This window comes from Orcinus orca, chromosome 2 (genome assembly GCF_937001465.1).
Source record: "Orcinus orca chromosome 2, mOrcOrc1.1, whole genome shotgun sequence".
NCBI classification, from domain to species: Eukaryota; Metazoa; Chordata; class Mammalia; order Artiodactyla; family Delphinidae; genus Orcinus; species Orcinus orca.
Genome location: NC_064560.1, coordinates 131654174 through 131668888, shown reverse-complemented (window position 1 = coordinate 131668888; position 14715 = coordinate 131654174).

Here is a 14715-nt window from a genome sequence, read left to right as displayed (position 1 = left end):
GAAGACTGGGGAAGAGTTAAGATTACACCTGTATCTATCAATACATTGAAGATCCCTTCTTTATACACACTACTATATACACAATAGGTAATTAATAAGGACCTACTGTATAGCACAGGGAAATATACTGAATATTTTGTAATTATAAGGGAAAAGAATCTGAAAAAGTATATATATATATGTGTGTGTGTGTGTGTATCACTGTGTTGTAAACCTGAAACTAACACAATATTGTAAATCAACGAAACTTTAGTAAAAAAAAAAAAAAAATTAAAAAGATTCCTTCCTTAAAGGGACAAGCCTGCCCCCATGTTTGAATCTGTTAATAGTTTAGATTTAGAAACTATGTAAAACACCATGAATTCCCATTCTGGCAACCGAGTCAGTTGTCTGTTCATCAGATCTAGAAGTTTTCTACTTATGTGTGTTAAACTATGTACCCCTTGATCAAATAGTCATTGCCACAGATCCTTTGGGGTCAGAGTTTCTCAGCACTATTGATATATAGGGCCAGATAACTGTTGCGTGTGTGTTTGGGGGTGGGGGGGTTGTCCTTTGTCCTATGCACCGTAACATGTTCAGCAGTATCTTTGGCCTCTATTTACTAGATGCCAATAGCACCCCCCCTCCCATTGTGATAACTAAAAATGTCTCTAGACATTGCCAAATGTTCCCTGAGATAAAAGTCTCCAGCTGGAAACTACCACTTTAGGTCAAAACACTGATTAATGCCCCATTCTTTGATAAGTATACCTGCCTTGCCTCTGAGAGTGAAAGCCACACACTTGGCCTCTACCATTATGGGATCACATCATTTCCTTTGAAATATGGGAACCCAATTAAATTGTAGACTCTCCCACTGACATTTCTTACCTAGAAGAATGTCACCAAAAAGAATTTCCGGGATGCTGGTGCTCTCCTTGCTGCTATATTTCTTAATAACTTGGTGAAGGGAGTTTACTTTGAGACATGTCTAATGGAAGAGGGTGGTTTGGTTAGGAGGTAACAGTGTAAATTGCAAGGATATATTCTAATATTCTCAGTCTTCCAACTCACTCCTCTACAGCCCACCAGTGAAGTCTTTATATCCCAACTTCTCTAGTTGTTGCAATCATTGAGGCCAGGCTTCAATTAGACAGCTGAGTGAATCTGAAGGGTCAAAGGACAATATCCAACACAGTAAATCAAAAGGGAGATTATCTTGGATGGACCTGACCTAGTCAGCCACACCCTGAAAAGAGACAAGAAGTAGCAACAGACACTCTCCTTTTGGCCTGGTAGAAAGCAAATGCCCACTTTGTAAACTGTCTGTGTAATGGACCATGTAGCTAGGACCTGAGAGTAGCCATAAGGACTGAGAGCAACCCCTGCCAATAGCCATAAAGAAAATGGGGTTCAGTTCTACAACCATGAGGTACTGAATTCTGTCAACAACCTGAATGAGTGTGGAAGAGAACTCTGAGCTTTGGATGAGAATGCAGCTCTGCTAACACTTGATTTCAGCTTTGTGAGAGAACCTGAGCAGAGAACCCAGTTATTCTATGCCCAGACTTCTAACCTTCAGAAACTGGGAGATAAATGGGTCTTGTTTCAAGCCCCCCGCCACCCCCCACACACAAATCACCTTGGATAAATTGTTAAAAAAGCAGATTCCTGAGCCATTTCTCTGGAGATTCTAAGTCTTTAGGATTCTTAAGTTTGAGAGAGACCCAGGAAACTCTATTTTTTAATAAATATACCACATGACTCTGATGCATACGGTTGAAGAACTACATTTTCAACACTTATTTTATCATTTTAATATTCAATCTTCCTAAAAAATTATGCACGTGGTTCACATTTAAATTAGACTCTTTGGAGTTCAGGAACTGGGACTCAATTAAGGAAACAGAGAGTAAATACACATTAGACATAAAAGTAAAGCAACAGCTCTCTCTGGTATCTTATTCTCCGTACTTTACAAGTTGGTACTGATGGTGGACCGTAAGGGGCACCAATCCTGACATTGAATTTTCTCTGTAAACATATTTTATCCCTTCTGGGTGTCATTTCTGGGTCATCTCTCAATCACATTGCATTCCCACTAGACCTCATTCTCTCTGAGTCTGGAAAACTGGTGGAAAATAGAAGGAGGTGATCCCTGAGTACATCCGGCCATCTGAGGCCTTTGGTCTGATTTCTGAAGCTGAACCTCCAGGTTTCATCTATTATAATTATTCCACAACTCTTCTTTTTTTCTCTCTCCCTTTTTGCCATTTATTTTTTAAGGACTTTTCATCTGCAGCTACCATTTTTAATTGGCTTATTCTCTCCATGTTTATCATTTCAGATTTCATAGAGAGATATGGATTGATCAGTTTTTTTTTTTCCTCCAGGAAACATCAGTTCATTCTCCTGCCTGTATGTTTTCTATCTCTGTGGCAAGAACCCAGGGATAATATAATAAGCTCTACTTGGGGCAAAACATTCACAGAGTGGCCACATTTTTCATAGGGGACATGGATGGGGAACTTTCACTCAGAAACCACCAGCATATCAAGCACTCTGACTGAAAGTCTAATTTACTCATGAAATAAGAGGAAAGGAATATGCAATATTCCATCAGTTTTTTTAATCAGTTTTTTCCCAGTTCATTCTTGAGGCCAAGGTCCAATGTCAGAAGAACATTCTGAACTAAACTTAAACAAAATGACAAATCCTGTTAGTTATTGAAAGGACCTGAAAGTTTCCCACTAACTTAGGATCCAAAAGCAGATAAACTACTGTATGTGAATCTGGAATCAAGCAAAGGGAGCAAGGTGAAAGCAAGTGTATGTACAATTACCAGGCAGTTTTTCTTTTCTATCCACTAAAAATTAGCAGATTAGAGGAACAAGTAGATTTCAGATGACTACTAAGGAAGACATCTTTAATTTTTTCACTAGAGGAAAGCAGGTGTAAGCTCACCAACATTGTAAGTGGGGGAAAAAAAGAAAAACAAAAACCAGAAGCAAAGAGAAATAAAATGTCTTGTTATAGCATTTTTTTCAGATAGGACTAACATGAAGGATTCTTTTATATTATGCTAATTAGAATATGAAACAAAATTATATTTGAAATAATTGAGGATAAACTTTTAGATTAAGTTTATCACATTTAGGAGATTCCATCCATTCGTGATTAAATTCTGATTTTAGTAGTCACTGAAATTCTTGCCCAAGTCTATGAAGAGAGAATTTATATGATATTTAAAACCTTCAATGACATCTTGCCGCCTATCTCCAAAAAGGAACAAATCAACATTTAAAATTTCACAGGCATTCTCACTGATAACATTTCTCAGTTCAAATGGAAGAGAATTAATGAGTTTGACAACCTCTTCCTCCATTGATAAAGGACAAGCAGGAGAAAGAGATTAGAAATAAAGTCAGAATATGTTAAGTCTCCAAAGAGGAAATATTTTCATCTACAGATTAGATTGACACTGATATGGTATTACTCTACCACATGGGTTTGGCTGATGGGCCAAAGGAATCTTTTGAGTCCAGAGCCTTTGGGAATGAAATTCAGGAAAGTGGCTATGACAACTATCTTTCCCTTTTGTAATCTGTTCTTTGTTACTGTGTTTAGATTGATAGTATGCTTTCTGCTAGACCAGTGGCCTATGTCAACAGGCCAGGGAGATAATACTAAAGTGAGATTTTGAAGACGGGCAAACAAAATGTGTAGCAGATGAAAATGACAAGGCAGTGCTGATAACTGGCATAGTAAAATGAAATCCATTCCCAATGTCCCTTAACAATAAATGTAGTATCAAAATGCTCTATTCCACAGGCATGTTGGTCTAAGTCGATGAAAAAAATCCAAAGCTCTGATAATCTTTCTGCTAATAACAAATTCATAGGTGACCTTACAGACCTATATGAGGTTATCTCTTTTTCTCCATAAATCATATTTCTCTTTTTCACCATAATTTATGAATGTCGATTGTTTTAGCAAAATAAATTTCAATTTTATGACGTGATGCATATGTTAATGCAAGAGTGTTACATATTGATAAGGATTTTGCTGCAAATATTTTAGAAAGCCTTTCAAAATTCACACTTTCAGTTACATAATCTTCTCAATTTTAACCAAAATGGAAAACCATTCTATAGTTGTTAATTGATCACCTACTGTGTATAGAATACTGTGCTTGCTAATGTGAAACTGTCTTTGTTGTAAAGACAGCCTCAGGAAATGAATCCTTCCAGTACCCATAGGATTATTCATTTGTGCTAAAAAAATAAAAAAACAAAACTTGTCAGTGCACTTCAATATACCTGCCACACTTGTGTACTTGAAATAGACTGCTACCATGTATAGATAAGTCACATAGCAACAATTTGAGAAAATTATCTAGATAATACATGTTCAAAAATAGGCAATTGTGAAGAAAATAGAGAGGAAAGGAAAGGAAAAATTCCAACTTAATAATCTATACTTATTTTCAACTGAATTTGAAGTAATGATCTTATAGGACAAATCTAAATTTTTACTTGCTTATACAGAATAGAGAACTGGTCCAGTTTTTAAACATGATAATTATGACAGGAACTATCTTTCTTGATTTTTTTTGTTAATCGACCTTTGAAAATCTTCCATTATAGAAAAATTTATTTTAAAAGTTTCTTTAAATATTCTTTAAATATCATATTTTATTAAACATAAAGTTCTCAAAAATAAATAGTGTAAGCTACTCTTGGTTGTGAAATGCTCCTTGAAGTGAGTTGTGTTCTAATTCTCCCTTCAGAAGGAAGAATTCTTCTCCATTTCAAATGTGCAGAGTGTATATGTTTCTTTTCTATTCTCTTGTCCTTTCCTCTTTTGCTATTTACATTAATACTTCTAACATCAGAGAAAGTTTTTTCTCCACTTTTGGGGTTACACTGGGGAGTTTTGTCACTCCATATTCAATGAATCTTTGTGTTTTGTTCTGGATTAGGAAAACAGTCTGTGGGGACTGAAGGATAGGAAGACAATCCATTGTTTATTCTCTTTTTCTCCAGCTACCTGAACTATTACACATTTACCTGGGTCTCTGACCTATAGATTTAGAAAACCATATAATTAGAACAACAGCCATCTTTTAACAAAATGAAATCTGAAATAAAGAGTATTTTTGTGCTGAATTTGTAGCCAAAATCAATACATAGAAAAGCTGAAGTGATTTGACATAGTATTATTTGAAGAATAAATGCAAGAGTAATAGAAACACAGAGTTTAAAATATTATCCAATAAAACCTTCAAAAACTTTAGAATACAACCTCTATGGGCCTATATGAAAGAGCCTTGGAAATGTCTCAGACTGCAAAAAATATTCATTGCTGTATCGCCCTCATTTTATGACTGTCTCATTCCCAAATTCCTGATTCTGACAAAGAATAATCTGATCCTGATTTTAATCATGGCTCAGTCTCTGTGGACTTGACATTTGAATTTTTTCCCATTATAATTTGAACCTAGTTTCTTACTTCATTAACCTGAACCTTCAACTCTCCCAGCATAGCATGTACCATTGCTTAAGCAACAGATTCAAAGCTCACTGAGCAAACTCTGTGACCACAACCCAAAACACATATATGAAAGGATTTACAACATTCATTGCCAAGGAAACTAACGAGTAAGTGTGTAGCTTTTTCCATAAATATATAGCAAATTTATTGAATGCTTCCTGTCCTAGGTGCTAGGATCATAAAGATTAATACTTTTCTCTATCAGTTAAAATAATTTTGATTGAAAATAAACCTCAGCAAAGTGTGATTTTTTTGAAATAATAAGGGGAAATTATTGGCTCACTTAAATTATAAAGTCTGTATGTAGAAATAACTGATGGGGAGAGTTGCTCCAATGGCTCATCATGGACCAACTTTATCTCTCTTGCTTCTTTGAAATCTTAGTATTAGATACATTCATAGTTTGACTTCTTTCATAATTTCAAGATAGCTTCCAGTAGCTTTCAGGGGTAAATATTTCCTTTTCCTGGCAGAAGAATAAAAGGTTTTTTAAATCATCAGTGCTAGTAAAAGTCCCGTGTCTGCTGACAATGCCTTAGGTCATATTTCTTTACAGGGATCACTAAACTGCAGTCCTTGGATAAAATCCAGCCAGTGATCTGTTTTTCTATGGGGAAAATAAGAATGATGTTTACATTTTTAAATGGTTGTAAATAAAAATCAAGGAGGATATGCAACAGAGAATTTTGTGGTCTGCAAATCCAAAAGTATTTATTATATGGCCCTTTTCAGAAAACGTTTGCTGACTGTTACCTTGAACAATCAAAGTAGCTAGGTAATGTATACTCACTGGCTTAAGGCTGCAGCATATGCCAATCCTTCATAAACTTATGTTGATCACAGGGTTGAATTACACTGATGGGGATTAAAAATCAATTCCATGGGTACCAAATGGCTGAATTAAGGGGACAGGTACATTTCCAGGCTAAATGCAAGCACATGGATGATGGATAAAAAATGCAAATTTGTCCCCCATACCATCCTTGGAGGTCATGCAGTGGTAGAGACAAATAAACACAACAAGTAAAACATGACTAACACCATGCTAGAAGTAAAAATAAGATGCACAGTGTTAAAATACACATTAAGGAAGAACCAATTTCATACAGATGTGACAAGCAGATTTCATCTGGGGAGAGATAGTTCAGAATGCAGCCTGATTAGATAAAGATATGGAGAATTCAAAAAAAAATTTTTTTTAACATCTTTATTGGAGTATACAAAAGAAATCTTGAGAGACACAGAAAAGAGAAAGTGAAGGGTGGTCTAAAATACACACAGCTAACGATATTGTAGTTGTAATAAACAGTCTTCTAAGACATGAAAGCCAAAAGCTCTAACCTGATTCTGCTTTTACAGAGGATCAAAGGAAAAATCCAAATAATCTGGACTGTTTCTTTGGTATCTTTTAGATCTGAGTAGGCAATTGAAGAATCTGTACATACACATATTTAACCTCTTCCATAAGACTTTTTTGACATGTACACACTGCTATATTTAAAATGGATAACGAACAAGGACCTACCGTATAGCACAGGGAACTCTGCTCAATATTATGTAACAACCTAAATGGGAAAAGAATTTTAAAAAGAATGGATATACGTATATGTATAACTGAATCACTTTGCTGTACACCTGAAACTATCACAACATTGTTAATCAACTATACTCCAATATAAAATGTTTTTTTAAAAAAAGACTTTTAAAGAAATGAGAAACTAAATCATAGGTTATACAAGTGATGACAAATAACATGGTTCATGCATCAAGGTTTAAGTGACTGAAATCTTGGTTTCCATCAAGAAATAGAGAACTATTCCAAGAAATATGTAAGAAGATTATTATATATTATATAAGAAATAGAGATTATATTATATATACAATTACATATATAATAATTATATATTATATTCTAAGAAATAGAGATTATTATATATTTTAAGAAATAGAGAACGTCATAAGTATAGGAATGTCTAGAAATTAAAGGGACTTTCCTCAAGATGATGATGGGCATGTTTGAAAAACCTGAAGCTACTATCATATTCAATGGTAAAGACTAAATCCTTTCCCCAAAGATCAGGAATAAGACAAGGATGCCTACTTTCACCACTGCTATTCAACACTGTATTGGGAGTTCTAGTCAGAGCATTTGGACAAGAAAAAGAAGTAAAAAGCAGAAGACTGGGATTGACATATAGACACTATTGATACTATGTATAAAATTGGTAACGAATGAGAACCTACTGTATAGCATAGCGAGCTCTACTCAGTGTTCTGTGGTTATCTAAATGGGAAGGAAATCCAAAAAAAGAGGGGATATATGTATACGTATAGCTGATTCATGCGTCTGTACAGTAGAAACTAACACAGCATTGTAAAGCAACTATACTCCAATAATTTTTTTTTTAAAAAAGCATCCATTTTGGAAAGGAAACAATAAAATTATCTCCATTCACTGATGACATGATTCTATATTTAGAAAACTCTGAAGAATTCACAAGAAGCTACTAGAGCTAATAAAAATTAGCTAATAAAAAAAAGCTAATAAAAAATTCAGCAAAACTGCAGGATACAAAATCAACACAGAAACTTCAGTTGTGTTTTTATACAACTGTATGAACAATCCAGAAAGGAAATTATGAAAGCAATTCCATTTACAGTAGCATGCAGAGAATAAAATACCTAGCAATAAACTTAACCAAGGAGGTGAAAGACTTATACACCAAAAATTGAAAAACCTTGCTAAAAGAAATTAAAGAAGGCCTAAACAAATCAAACAGTAGCCCATGTTATGAGTAGGAAGACTTGATATTAAGATATCAATACTACTTAAAGCAATCTTCAGTTTCAATGCAATTTCTATCAAACTTTAAGCAGCCTTTTTCACAGAAATGGAAAAGCCAATCTTCAAATTCGTATGGAATCCAAAAGGGTCCCACATAGACAAAACAGTATTGACAAAGTAGAACAAGGTTGGAGGACTCAACACTTCCTGATTTCAAAACTACAAAGCCACAGTACTAAGATAGTGTGGTACTGGCATAACGATAGACACACAGACCAACAGAAAACAATTGAGAGTCCGGAAATCCATACCTTTATGGCCACATATTTTTGACAATGGTACCTACCCCATTCAGTGGAAAAAGGATATTTCTTCAACACATGGTGCTGGGACAACTGAATTTCCACATGCAAAAGAATCAATTTGGAACCCAACCTTTCACATATACAAAAATTAATTCAAAATGGATAAACAACCTAAATATAAGAGCTAATATAATAAATCTCTGAAAAAAATACATGTAGGTAAATCTACAATTTGGCAATAGATTATTAGATATGACCAAAAGCGCTAGCAAAAAAAGAAAAAAATAGATAAATTGAATGTCAAAAGTGAAATCTTTTGTGCATACAAAGACACTATATAGAAAGTGAAACCTATCAAATGGGAGAAAATACTTGCAAATCATATATCTGATAAATATATTCAGAATATGTAAATAATTATAATTCAACAACAAAGATAACCAACCCAGTTAAAAGTGGGCAAAGGACTTCAGTAGACATTTCCCCTAAGAAAATATACTAATACTCAATAATCATGAAAGATACTCAATATCCTTAGTCATTAGAGAAACATAAATCAAACCCACAATGAAAAAAAAAACCCACAATTAGGTGCCACTTCACACATACTAGGATGGCTATAATAAAAAAACAGAAAATAACAAGTGTTTATGAGGAAGTAGAGAAACTAGAATGCTTGTGCATTGCTGGTGGGAATATAAAATGGTGTAGCCACTGTGGAAAACAATATGGTGGTTCCTCAAAAAGCTAAGTATAGAATTAACATATGACCCAGAATTCTACTCCTAGGTATTTACCCAAATGAGTTGAAAATGGACTCAAAGAGATACTTGCATGCCAATGCTCATTGTAGCATTTTTCACAATAGGCAAAAGATGGAAGCAACATAAGTGTCCACCAACAGATGCATGGATAAACAAAATGTGGTATATAAATACCACGACATATTATTCAGCCATAAAAAGAATTAAGTTCTGATACATACAACATGAATAAACCCTGAAAACCTTATGCTAAGTAAGTGAAATGATCTAGACAAAAAAGAATAAATGTTGTATGATGCCACTTAAATGAAATATCTAGAATAAAATAATCATAGAGACAGAGAGTAGATTAGAGAGTAACAGCAGCTGGGGAGAGGAGGGATTGGGGAGAATTTACTTAATGGGTACACAGTTTCTGTTTGGGGTGAATGAAAAGTTTTGAAGGTGGATATTGGTGATGGTTGCAAAACAGCATGAATCTAATTAATACCACTGAAATGTACACTTAAAATGGTAAAAGTAGCAAATTTTATGTTTTGTATGCTTTACTATAATAAAATAATGAAAAGGACAACTATTAGGAAGGTGTTGGCAGAATCACTGCAGATGTAATCAAGACATTTTCAAAAGTACTTTTTTCTATTTATTACATAAGGTATGCATTATCATTACAAGACAATTAGCTAAAAAACAGAGAAGTAAAAAAGATATAAAATCACCTGGAATCTCATTTACATGAATAACCACATCTGTCCAGACTTGTTCTTTTTAATGTGTGTCTGTGCACACACACAGACACACACACACACACACAACTCTAGGTGAAATGAACCTATAAATCCTGGGATTCCATATGACCTAGTTAATGAACAGATCCATATTTAATGAAAAATAAAGTTTGATTTCATGAACTTTGAAGAATTATGTAGCTCTTTACTGATTTTATTCTTAAAAAGACCTGCCGGGGGGCAAGGGGGTTCAGAGATAAACACAGAGAGCTTCCTACAAATCATTGATAAGTTGTTTTCTATTTCTGATATTTCCCAGTCAGGAAAACTACTGGAACTCTCTTCTCTACTCTCATCCATGGGGTTGCCACATCAATCTATAGTTCCATTCCTAAATTCCACATGTGCCTTCATGTGCCACACAATCCTCCTCCTGGCTGGATGTGGCCACTGAGACTTGATTCCCATGACCTCTGTGCCCCTATCAATTTAGGCTTTCCGGACTTGTCTATTTAAAGTAGATTAACTCTTTATATTCTCCATAATGTGCTTTTTAAAGACACTTACTGTGTCATTTAAATTTCCTTCTTGAAATTCTTGGAGTTGGAGAATGGAGTCAAAAACCGAGGGTGCAAATATGTTAGCATAAAATTTATCACCTCTACATCATAGATTTGTGTTTAAGTTGAGGCGTATGCTGCAGCCACTGAGTTCTTTTCAAAGGGCCACTTCTCCAAGGTTGAGAAACTGAATGAACCTACCACATACATAAAAATACAAAGAGAAATTTAAACAAAATGTGATGGCAAAGGAATATGTTCCAGACAAAGGAACAAGATAAAACCCCAGAAGAACTAAATAAAGTGGAGATGAGCAATCTACCTGAGAAAGAGTTCAGAGTAATGAACATAAAGATGATCTAAGAATTTGGGAAAATAATGGATGCCGAGAGTGAGAAGTTACAAGAAGTTTTGAATAATGAGTTAGAAAATATAAAGAATAACCAGAGTTGAAAAATACAATAACTGAAATGAAAAATACACTAGAAAGAATCAACAGCAGAATAAATGAGGCAGAAGAATGGATCAGTGAGTTGGAAGACAAAGTGGTAGAAATCACTGCCATGGAACAAAGAATAACGAATGAAAAGAAATGAGGACAGTTTAAGAGACTTCTGGGACAACATGAAATGCACCAACATTTGTGTTATAGGGGTCCCAGAAGGAGAAGAGGGAGAGAAGGGCCTGAGAAAATATTTGAAAAGATAATAGCTGAAAAATTCCCGAACATGGGAAAGGAACAGTCACCCAAGTCTAGGTAACATGAGTCCTATACAGGATTAACCCAAGGAGGAACATGCAGAGACACATATTAATCAAACTGACAAAAAGTAAGATAAAGAGAAAATACTAAAAGCAATGGGGAAGAGCAACAAATAACATCTCCATAAGGCTATCAGCTGATTTTTCAGCAGAAACTCTGCAGGCCAGAAGGGAGTGGCATGATAAATTTAAAGTGACAAAAGGGAAAAAACTGCAACCAATAATATTCTACCCAGTAAGGCTCTCATTCAGATTTAATGGAGAAATCAAAAGCTTTACAGACAAGCAAAAACTAAAGAAATTCAGCACCACCAAGCCGACTTTACAACAAATGCTAAAGGAACTTCTCTAGGCAGAAAAGAAAAGGCCACAACTAGAAACTAGAAAATTATAAAATGGGAATCCTCACTGCTAAAGGCAAAGATAGAGCAAAGGTAGGAAATCATCCACACAAATATGGTATCAAAACCAGTAATCATGACAGGAGGAGAGTACAAATGGAGGATATTTAAAATACATTTGGAATTAAGAGACCAGCAACTTAAAACAATCATGTATATATAGACTGCTATAGCAAAACCTCATGATAACCACAAACCAAAAATCTATAATAGATATACACACACAAAAAGAAAAAGGAATCCAAATGCCACACTAAGGATAATCATCAAATCACAAGAAAACAAAAGAGGAAGGGAAGAAAAAAATTCTACAAAAACAAATCCAAAACAATTAATAAAATGGCAATACGAATATACATAACAATAATTACCTTAAATGTAAATGGACTAAATGCTCCAAACAAAAGACATAGACTGACTGAATGGATAAAAAATAGGACCTATATATACGCTGTCTACAAGAGACCTACTTCAGATCTAGGGACACATACAGACTGAAAGTGAGGGGATGGAAAAAGATATTCCATGCAAATAGAAATCAAAAGAAAGCTGGAGTAGCAATATTCATATCAGACAAAATAGACTTTAAAATAAAACCTGTTACAAGAGAAAATGAAGGACACTACGTAATGATAAAGGAATCAATCCAAGAAGAAGATATAACAACTGTAAATATATGTGCACCCAACATAGGAGCACCTCAATATATGAGACAAATGTTAACAGACATAAAAAGAGAAGTTGACAGTAACACAATAATAGTGGGGGACTTTAACACCCCACTTAAATCAATGGACAAATCATCCAGACAGAAAATTATTAAGGAAACACAGGCCTTAAATGACACATTTAGACCAGAGGGTAATATTTAGAGCTTTCCATTCAAAAGCAGCAAAGTACACATTCTTCTCAAGTGCACATGGAATATTCTCCAGGATAGATCACATGCTGGACCATAAAGCAAGCCTCGATAAATTTAAGAAAATTGAAATTGTATCAAGCATTTATTATGACCACACACTATTAGATTAGAAATCAACTACAGGAAAAAAACTGCAAAAAAACAAACATGTTAAGAGGCTAACCAATATGCTACTAAACAACAAATGGATCACTGAATAAATCAAAGAGGAAATCAAAATATACCTAGAGACAAATGAAAATGAAAGCATGATTACCCAAAACCTATGGGATGCAGCAAAAGCAGTTCTAAGAATGAAGTTTATAGCAATAAAATCTTACCTCAGTAAACAAGAAAAATCACAAATAAACCACCTAACCTTACACCTAAAGCAACTAGAGAAAAAACAAAAAAAACCCAAAGTTAGTAGAAGGAAAGAAATCATAAAGATCAGAGCAGAAATAAATGAAATAGATACAAAGAAAACAACAGAAAAGATCAATGAAACTAAAAGCTGGTTCTTTGAGAAGATAAACAAAATTGATAAACCTTTAGCCAGACTCAACCAGAAAAATGGGAGAGGGCTCAAATCAATAAAATTACAAATGAAAAAGGAGAAGTTACAATGGACACCACAGAAATATAAAGGATCATAAGACACTGCTACAAGCAATTATATGCCAGTAAAATGGACAACCTGGAAGAAATGGAGAAATTCTTAGAAAAGGTACAATCTCCCAGGACTGAACCAGGAAGAAATAGAAAATATGACCAGACTAATCACAAGTACTGAAATTGAAACTGTGATTATAAAACTCCCAACAGACAAAAGTCCAGGACCAGATGGCTTCACAGGTGAATTCTATCAAATATTTAGAGAAGAAGTAACACCTGTCCTTCCAAAACTATTCCAAAAAATTGCAGAGGAAGGAATACTCCTAAACTCAGTATATGAGGTCACCATCACCCTGATACCAACAACAGACAAAGACACACACAGAAAAGAAAATTACAGGCCAATATCACTGATGAACATATATGTAAAAATCCTCAACAAAATACTAGCAATCCGAATCCAACAATACATTAAAAGGGTTGGGTCATGCACCAGGATCAAGTTGGTTTTATCCCAGGGATGCAAGGATTTTTCAACATTTGCAAATCAGTCAGTGTGTTACACCACATCAACAAATTGAAGAATAAAAACTATATGATCATCTCAATAGATTCAGTAGCACTATTCACAATAGCCAAGGCATGGAAGCAACCTGAACATCCATCGATACAGGAATGGATAAAGAAGATGTGGTACATATACACAATGGAATATTACTCAGCCATAAAAAAGAATGAAATAATCCCATTTGCAGCAACATGGATGGACCTGGAGATTATCATACTAAGTAAGTCAGACAGAGAAAGACAAATAGCATATGATATTACTTATATGTGGAACCTAAAAAAATGATACAAATGAACTTATTTATAAAACAGAAACAGACTCATAGACTTAGAAAACAAACTTATGATTACCAAAGAGGAAAGCTGAGGGGGAGGGATAAATTAGGAAGTTGGGATTAACATATACACACTACTATATATAAAATAGATAATCAATAAGGACCTACTGCATAGCACAGGGAAATCAATACTCTGTAATAACCTATATGGGAAAAGAATCTGAAAAAGAATGGATATATGTATGTGTATGACTGAATCACTTTGCTGTACACCTGAAACTAATACACATTGTAAATCAACTATACTCTAATATAAAATAAAAATTTTAAAAAATATGATACACAGATGCATGTGCACACACGCACACACACAGACAATGGAATATTATTCAGCCATAAAAAAGAAGGAATCTGCCATTTGTGACAACATGGATGGACCTCAAGGGTATTATGCTAAGTAAAATAAGTCATACAGCGAAAGACAAATACTGAATGATTTCTCTTATATGTAGAA